Below are 9,689 nucleotides of genomic sequence, written 5' to 3'. Positions count from 1 at the left end.
CGTTTGCATGTTAAATGGTGATGATGGTATATCTTCAATTTCTTTGGATAATTTATTTGATACTATTGTGTTCATCCGAGCCATCCATGATTGGCATTCAAGGTCATCAATCAATTCATCCTAGCCATCCATGGATGGCATTCAAGGTCATCAATCAATTCACATGACAAAAGTGAAAAACTTAGCAACAATGGTATACCACAATTAGGAGCTTTTATAACCTCTTTTGAGTTATTCAATTATATTTCACTACTTGCTGCTACTATGTAAAGATGCATTTAAAAGCAGAAATATGAACTGCTGGATAGTATGATTGAATATCTATGTATTATACTGGGAGCGTGCCATTAAACTATCGTAATGCATTCTATCACTAAGGATTGAGTTTAATTCACCGAGTCAATCCCAAGGTATAAGGGGGGTAGAACTAGATATTTGTAGGAAGTAGGAAACCATTGCAAAATTACAATTGAGAAGCCAAAAAATTATATCTTGAATCAAAATACTTTATCTCAAGACGGACGGAGCATTTACATCATATGCAAACAGCTTTTGTGTAGATCCTTTTTGCCTTAGTGTATTTAGTGAAGATTCTTGTTGATCACATAAAGAAATTTGATCAAGATAATATGTATTCGTTTTGATCCTTAACTATATGGTTCTAGCAATTTTTACTGGTTGATTTTATTCTTGTGTTTAATGTTATATTTATGATTTGAAATGATGTTTTTGAATCTAAGGTTAGAATAATCATATATCAATACGTCAAAGTTCTAGACATGGAATTTAGGTTTGATAATCACTTTGAATATAGGAACTTAAAGCTTTTGTATCGTTTAATAGTTCGGGAAATTGACATTTAAAAGATTCAATAGAAATCATGACATCATTTGGACACGAATGATGTTGTTGAGTGATAATATAATATCGAGTAAAGCTAAAGTTTGTTTAAGCGATCATAAGAATGCACTATTTAATGCTTGGTCATTGATTCTAACCCCAGATATGAATTACCCACCTTGTCTCAATTTTAATCAATTAATTATTTGAACCATAAGTTTAGAACGATATCGATTGTTGAACGGCTCAAATATCGTGCTAGTTCCTATGGAGACAACACACAAAAATACTAACTTTTGATCCCACATCACAAACCCATAAATTAAACCCATCAAATCCTTTTCTCTCACCCATCATCACTATTATTTACACCATCATCACAAAAATTACCGAAACAGTAAACACATTCACCACCTCATGTAGAAAAGAGAGAGAGAGAGAGAAAAAACAGATTTGGAGAAGAAGAGATCGGGGTTCAATGCACTTTTCCTGGATTTGTTTAGATTTGGGGTATAAGTTTCAATGCTCAATTTGGATTTGAAATGAGTTAACCATGTAATGTAATGAATAAATGTACAGTGCTTGCTTTATGTCAAAAATCAGTGTTACAAATAATGAAAGATACAATTAACCACATACTAATTAGTATTCATAATTAACTACATATTTAAATTATGTTGGTGAGTAGTAAAAAATGATATTTATGTAAAAAATTATATCTAAATAACATTTCACATAAAATTTTGACATCGTAATTGCACATTATTAATCTTATTTTTAGAATTGTTTTATCCCATTTTTTTAAAATGAAAAGAAAAATGCATCGGCTAGCTAGCAGGTAACAAGACTTATTTTTTTTTTGGTAAATTGCGAAGAAAACAATAATAGCATGTCCCCATGAACATAACTCAATTGGTAGAGACGCATTGTTATATAAAGGGGCCAGGGTTTGAACCCCGAACATCTCACTTATTCACCTTGAAAAAGGTGAATTCCACTCTACTACTTGACCAAAAAAAATATATATATAAATAAATAATTTTGCAAAGCTCATATCTATTTGCGATCTGCATTCTAAAATAATAACAATCACTAAAACCATGTTTCCCTTGATAACCAACACTGTTACCATTCACAATTTAGGAGCACATAGTAGAGAACTCTCGAGAATTGGAGTGAGAATGGAAAACAATTATCCCTATGAAACAACTAATGATAACAATTAGCAATACAATTGTCCCTTTACATAGGAAAGGATTGCTCTCTCGTCTGTCAAATTTGACAGGTATTAGAGACTAGCATTCCATGATGGTTTAACATTTTCAGATGTAGTTGCATACCATTAGAGGAAAAATTGGGAGCAAGGAAAGGATTGAGCATATTATTTTCAATCAAATCCTTGACTTAACTTCAACATCATGGATGTCAACATATTATGGAACCTGGTAACAAAGGGGGGCAAACTCTATCCAATCCTTATACCAAAATTAAAGATCACCAGCTCCTACCTGAATCTCTGAGAATAATTCCGACCTTAGTAATGAAGTTCCAAACTATGGAACCTAAAATCTTTCACCCGACCGTAAGCAATTTGTAGTTCCCACACCAGGTTTCCAAGCAAAGTATTATTGACTTTTGTGGCCATTCTCACACCTAAGCTACAGATGTTTCTAGCCAAAGTTATCACATTCGATGTTCCTTTTCATATAAAGTCTCTGGTTGTCTTATTCCAGCTAACCATGGATCTTGTTTCTTTCCCTGCAAATAACACTTTGAGCATGGAAAAAAGAGGTGTTGTTATTACCAAACTTAATTTGTTGCTCCCTGGGTTTTAGATACCGATGCAACTTCTCCTAACAAAGAATTCTATTATAAAAAAACAAATACAGAGAGTCAATATTCTAGAAAACCAAACTTTATGGACTCCTCCTTGGCTTTATTCATTGCAGAAACAGACCTGCCTCATTCTACATATCAAGCATTTTCATCCAACTTATGATAGTTCGTTAGTTCTCATGAATGATCCATGTAGCTTCAAAATGAAAGGGGCAAGGGCGTTTAATTTGAGGAAGACACCCCAACCTCAAAAGGATGGGATTACAATCCAAGTGTTGGCAACACGAGATCTCTACAGAATGTCATTCTAAAGCTAGCCAATCATCATCTATAATGATTTTTAGTAAATGACTTTATATCCTTTCCATCGTCTGTGCCATTAAAATCTTCCTTCAACGATGTCCATTACTATCAATTCAAATCTTTCAAGCACCTGGGCAAAAGCTTTAACTCTTACCAAGAGAAAGTTTCCCTCTATTTGGTACCCTGGAAATCATACCTTGATGAAATCTCCCATTGTAGTCTGCAGACGCCAATCACAAAAGTAGTGAATGTGACCAATTCAAGCATAAGACTAGCATATATACCAATGCAAGCAATGAATCACACTAGCATAAATACCAATGCAAGCAATGAATCACACTAGCATAAATACCAATGCAAGCAATGAATCGTGCGGGTCCTATAACATATTATAGATGAAAATGACTAATAAGTGTAACTTTTCCTTGAATTGAGACAAATGCAAATCTAGTTTTTTTCATTGATATTGTTGAACTACTCCCCTCATTGCCAGCAACTCGCAAAAAAGATAGAAAACTATTGTTTTATTTTATATCGAAGAAAAAAAATGATGAATGTGACCTATAGTTGACAACAAGTGCTAAACAATTTCAGTAATATCAACATAGAAAAAGTAAGGTATGAAGGCAGAAACGGAAAAACAATTGAAGCCCTTCATGTAGTTTTCAAATAGTGTACCTTACAAATGAAATATTAATTGGATACCATATGTTCAAAGGTTTGAAGGATTGAGTTTCTAACAGGCAAGAAGAAATTCTCTTCTGCAGAAGGCAACTCAGATGTTCCATTAAAATAAAAGTTTTGCCAATTGTAAGATTGTATTGCACAAGCAATCCCATTCAGTCATTTTTTTCACAGCCAAGGAGTACATAGATACATTTACCTTTAATTATAAAAACGTATCTTAAAAATTATTTTAAAATGATTAAATCCCCTTTGTCAAAATAGCAAGAATACAAACCTGCAATATTTCTATGGCTATACAACTTATTGTAATTTATTCCATTAACTGAAGGACAATGGGGACACTTAACAAATATGACTATGTTTCTACTATCAAAATCTAAGCTTTTGCTTCTCATGCAAAAACATAGAATATTGATTAACCATCAAAAATATATTGTCAAGGAAACAATAAATTAGTATTCTATTGTTGTGTATGATACATTTAAATAAATGGAAGACAAATCCTTAAGTAGTTTAATAAAAAACATCATGGCCCGGTTTGATCACTCAGAGTTTTGCACTTGCTAATAGTATGTGACAATTGGAGCTTGAAAAATTGTACTAAAAATTAAAATAAAGGATAGTTACTTGGTTATAGAAAACTGGTACGAAGTTTCGTTCAAAAGTCCATTCTGGTTAGGAGAGCTGTATTATTATACCCCTTTTTAGGCTTTAGCTAGCTTTACATTGAAACCTATGAGACAGTTCTGGGTTCGAATACTTATATCGGTTCCTTCACTTGCACCCTAGTTTAGTTTCATCTATATTTGGACTGTTGGTAATGTTCCATTTCTACATCTGATTTGATATTTAATCCTTTTATCCACTCATTTATGCTTTAAGTCATGAACTTGGTTCTCGGGGTGCAACCGAAGTCCTGGTAGTATACTAGATCTGGTTTCTGGCGTGAACATAGTAGTTAGCAAACAAAAACCCCATGTCAAAACCTTTTTTCATTTGAAAATTATCCCATTCTGAAGTTGAGCCTTTTTTACATGATTTGCTACATACTACAATGTCAGTTTGAGTTTTACTTACAATTTGACTGAGATTTTGTGTGCAACTCTTTTCAATATTTATAGATGGAATAACAACAAACTAACTTATTCCAACTCATATTTACAAGTTTGATTTTCCACATTCTTAATCTATGATTTAGGTGGTATTTTCTCACAATTTCAAGGCAATTACCTAGCACTACCACCTTACTTCATCTCCAATTGATCTGTTGTGTACCAAGGTTGATAACACTCATATGGAAAAAGAGAGCCTAGGCCTGGATTTCTAAGCTATCTAGCGTTTCTTGCCATTTTTCAAATGACCTATTTTCAAACTTACCAGAACATAATAAATCAATTAAAATATGTGGTGATAAACACACTTCCAAAATCTAAAATCAACCTTACCCCAAATCTCATGAATTGATCGAATTTCAAACAAGCATTCAAAGCATATTATAACAGAACCTCTCATCAAACAGCAACAATTATAATCATATTTATGGAGGAATATCCCAACTATGCATACTTGTAGAGCAGAACAAAATCTCAGATGTACAAAAACAAAGCATGTAAATCTCAATAACATGTAGATCATTCACACAAGACTTTTAACTCATGAAAGTCCCCTGCTATCTATCATATTTGAATTTACTTTCTAACAGAAAATTAAGTCATGCACAAACCTCACCATGCAGCATGCAAACAACATTTCACATACCAATGTGTACATACTTAAAGATCCTAAAATCTTTTATTTTTTACTTTGTGCATGTTTATATAATTCATTTCAAAGATCACTCCCTTAAGTTTGTTGATTCAGTAAATTCCTCCCTACAATTTTCTAAACCTGAAATTGAAGGGAAAAGAGAACTTCCTTCCAACGTCGTCTTTGCTTGACCGCCAGCAAGAATCCTCCTCTTGATTTAGCATACATGCATGATCAAGGAATACAAAAAATGGTTAGAAAATAGTAGGATTAAACCATTACATGAATGAGTTATGCAAAGATCATCAACAAAGATGATTACCACCCACTGCATCATACTCTAAGATTGTGAAGATTTTACGCATGTGAGCCACCCGAGATCTGGGCTTTAGCCCAAATCAGCTTGCACAGCTGAAAATTTACCTTAGCTATATATAGATCTCAGGTTAACAACCAAAGTATTTAACTCAAATTAAATTTACTTTTTCAAAAAGCTTCCACATGTCATATTTTATCACAAAAAATTACATAAAAAAAGCTTCAACATATTTCCTATTGATAAATCACGGTTATTTTATCCCCATGTATAACTTCTCTCATGATGTTAAGGGTAACACTTCTCCAAGTATATTAACACGTTTGAAATGACAAACCAGCACTTCATGAGTTGGGTCGCTGCAGTGCTAGGGCCCAATACAAGGTGTTTGCGTAATTAGTAAGGTATCTATGTAATAGGAATGTTCTACTTAAATACCTCATATTGGATTCTAACATGCAGGTTCTTTTCATGGTCTCAACTAGAAAAAAAACACAATAAACTTTCCACCTTTGATGTCCCACTATTCTGCTAGTTTAGAAACTCAGGGGAAGGACAGGGGTCACTAGGTCAGAAAAGCGATAACTCAAAATTCTCCTCAAGTAGGATTTGAACCTACGACCAATCGGTTAACAGCCGACCGCTCTACCACTGAGCTACTGAGGAACAATGGACTTAAGTTAAGGAAGCCGACTCTCGTTCTTTGGACACCAACCTATGATCGAACAAAAAAGGGTTTGTGACTCTTTTCGACATACACCAGGAGAAAAGGTTACGATAGCAAGCCACTCCGTGCAGCGGTCAACCATCCACTCTCGAGATTCATATTGATCAATCGATCTCTGCGTCCGCATTTGCCTATATTTCTATAAAGCAGAGGATTGAAGGTTCTTGTGAAAATGTTTAGCCTAACAACATGTACCAATAAAACCAGAAGGGTTTGTGAAAATTCCATTTACCTTGGCTAAGGAAAATATCCATAATTCATATTCCTTTTGGGTCATCGAGACATCCTTTGTTCCATCTCATTGTGGCAGTTTACAATTAAGAAATTGCATTCAGGGTCATAAGAGCACAATGGATCCATCCTTTATATTAAGAATACAAATTCATACCAATATCACATTTAGGGCAATAAGCAACTTTTGCACTATGAATGAATTGTTCATCGTGTTTCCTTTAGGGTATCGAGGCATCCAAACATTTGCACCATTTTTTAAACAAATAGTATACATTAATTCCTTTCGGTCATCGAGTAATGGATTACATTGTGAATATAGTGGCCACGGTATTCCTTTTAGATTCATCTAACCATCCAACAATAAATTTCTACAGATTCATTCCTTTAGGGTTGTCAAGGCACCCTAACCGTTTTAAAATTTAGGCTCGTATACGAAGGATTTGTCTATATTTGTATGAAGCAGAGAATTGAAGGTTCTTGTGAAAATGGTTAGTAGCCTAACAACATGTACCGGTTATTAAAAAACCAGAAGGGTTTGTGAAAATTCCATTACCTAGCCCAACGAATAAATTATCTTTCAAGACATCGGTGCCAAAAGGGTATCCATACAAAAGCAGAGTTTGCTGAATCATTCTGGTACTACCAATTCCACTATTAAAAAATTCAAGAATTAAAACCTGAAAAAGTGTAGAGATGTTACCGTTGAAGGTGAAACTGCAAATTTTTTATATTCCGTTTTTTAAAGAAGATGAAAGGAGCGTGTTTCACCTTCTTTAAAACATATCAGAACCTTCAAAGACAAAAATAGAGAAGTATTGAAGCAACCCATATAGCAGTGGCAAAAAGGTCATAAAAGCACAATGAGTACAAACCTTTATATTACGAAAAAGCACTACAGTAAATTAATGGAGCATATAAAATTCATATATCTTTTTGGATCATTAAGGTTTCCCACATAGCATGAAATGACAAATCACGGTCTAAAAATGAATTCAAGGTCATAAAAGCACAACGAATACAAACCTTTATATTATGAACTCAAATTCATATCATCGAAGTGTTAATAATGTTCCTTTTAGGGTCAAATCAGGCATCCAATACCTCAAAAATTTATGGAACAAATAATATCCATGATTCATATTCCTTTCGGGTCATTCAGGCATCCTATGTTCCATCTCATTGTGGGAATTTACAAGAATTACACTCAGGGTCATAAGAGCACAACAGATCCATCCTTTATATTATGAATAAAAATTCATACCAATATCTATGGCATCATGCAACTTTTACACTATGAATGAATCGTTCATAGTGTTTCATGTAGGGTCATCGAGGCATCCAAGAACTTGCAACATTTTTAAAACAAACAATATCCATTAATTCCTTTTGGGTCATCGAGACATTATGAATGAATAAAAATTCATATCGATATCACATTTAAGGCATCGAGGCATAATGTTTGCTTTAGGTTCAACGAGGCATCCAAACACTTGCAACATTCATGGGACAAATAATATCTAGTTCCTTCGAGTCGAGTCATCGAGGCATCATAATAGTATCAAAATTTAGCCGCATATATCATATAAATATGAGTGACAATTCAAAGTCTAGAATTGCACTCAAGATGATAAAATCACCGAGGCATACAAACACTTGCAACATTTATGGGACAAATATTATCCATCAATTCCTTTCGGGTCATCGAGAGTATCAAAATTTAGGCGAATATATCATATAATATGAGTGACAATTCATAGTCTAGAATTGAACTCAAGATGATAAAATCACTGAGGCATCCAAACACTTAACATTTATGGAAAAAATAATATCCATCAATTCCTTTCGGGTCATCGAGGCATCATAATAGTTTCAAAATTTAGCCGCATATATCATATAATAAACGAGTGACAATTCATATTCTAGAATTGCACTCAAGATGATAAAATCAGTGAGCCATCCAAACGCTTACAACATTTATGGGACAAATAATATCCAGTTCCTTTCGAGTCGAGTCATCGAGTCATCATAATAGTATCAAAATTTAGCCGCATATATCATATAATATATGAGTGACAATTCAAAGTCTAGAATTGCACTCAAGATGATAAAATCGCCGAGGCAACCAAACACTTGCAACATTTACGGGACAAACAAATAATATCCATCAATTCTTTTCGGGTCATCGAGGCATATAATATATGAGTGACAATTCAAAGTCTAGTATTGCACTCAAGATGATAAAATCGCCGAGGCAACCAAACACTTGCAACATTTATTGCACTCAAGGTTTTGTATATAACCTTTTTAAATTTGTTGTTAAAGCAGAAGATTGAATAAGCAAGAATGATGGAATGGCTATCCCAACAACAAAATTCCCAACACGTACCAATTGTATAGCATAGGGTTTATGAAAATTCAAGAATCAAAACCTTAAATCAAGATAGAGTTAGAAAAGTACCATCGAAGAAAAACCCATAACGAGACAACGAGACGAAACCACCAACACATCGTAACCTTCAAATTGCGACGGTTTCACATCATAACGCGACAAACCCCATAATCTGAATTGAAAACCCCAAGGTTTTCATCGGTGATCAACTGAGTTAAATTCTGAGACTCGGTGTGATCCGACTCGGCGCAACCAACCTTGCAGTCGTTAAAACTCGGTATCTTCGATCAGAGGTTTGAGTTTGAAACGATTTATTGAAGGAGTTGGATTTTGTGAAACATCGATGAGGAAGGGTCTGAACCGCGAAAGAAGAATCGCGTTTGGAGCGAAAGAAAGGAAAACAGCGTGTCTCCAATTTATAGATTTTGCTCCGGGCTTTTCTGTTTTTTGGGCCTAGTCATTGTAACCCTAATTCTAAATATTAATATTACTTTTTTACTTATATGCACTCCCGTTTTTACTTTCTATTTATTATATTATACTACTTTATATAAAAGCTTAATAGCGGTTTTGACCCCAAGTATTAACAGTTTTTTAATTTTTTAAATTAT

At 33.9% G+C, this 9,689-nt stretch overlaps 1 long non-coding RNA gene and 1 other non-coding gene across 3 annotated transcripts; both read right to left on the bottom strand.

The window, feature by feature from the left end:
* Positions 1 to 1,855: 1,855 nt before the first annotated feature.
* Positions 1,856 to 9,478, bottom strand: LOC112416284 (uncharacterized). Of its 2 annotated transcripts, XR_005643257.1 has the most exons (3): positions 9,148 to 9,478; positions 5,554 to 5,623; positions 1,856 to 3,199 (listed from the first exon to the last, which is right to left on the bottom strand). It is a non-coding gene; the product is annotated as an uncharacterized lncRNA (long non-coding RNA). The 2 variants fall into 2 exon arrangements; XR_003006618.2 differs by lacking the exon at positions 1,856 to 3,199 and having other exon boundaries at positions 4,693 to 5,623.
* Positions 6,323 to 6,394, bottom strand: TRNAN-GUU (transfer RNA asparagine (anticodon GUU)). The gene has a single exon. It is a non-coding gene; the product is annotated as a tRNA-Asn (tRNA).
* Positions 9,479 to 9,689: the final 211 nt, after the last annotated feature.

Source organism: Medicago truncatula, chromosome 7, assembly GCF_003473485.1.
Source record: "Medicago truncatula cultivar Jemalong A17 chromosome 7, MtrunA17r5.0-ANR, whole genome shotgun sequence".
NCBI lineage: Eukaryota > Viridiplantae > Streptophyta > Magnoliopsida > Fabales > Fabaceae > Medicago > Medicago truncatula.
This window is presented reverse-complemented; position numbering and strand designations above follow the sequence as displayed.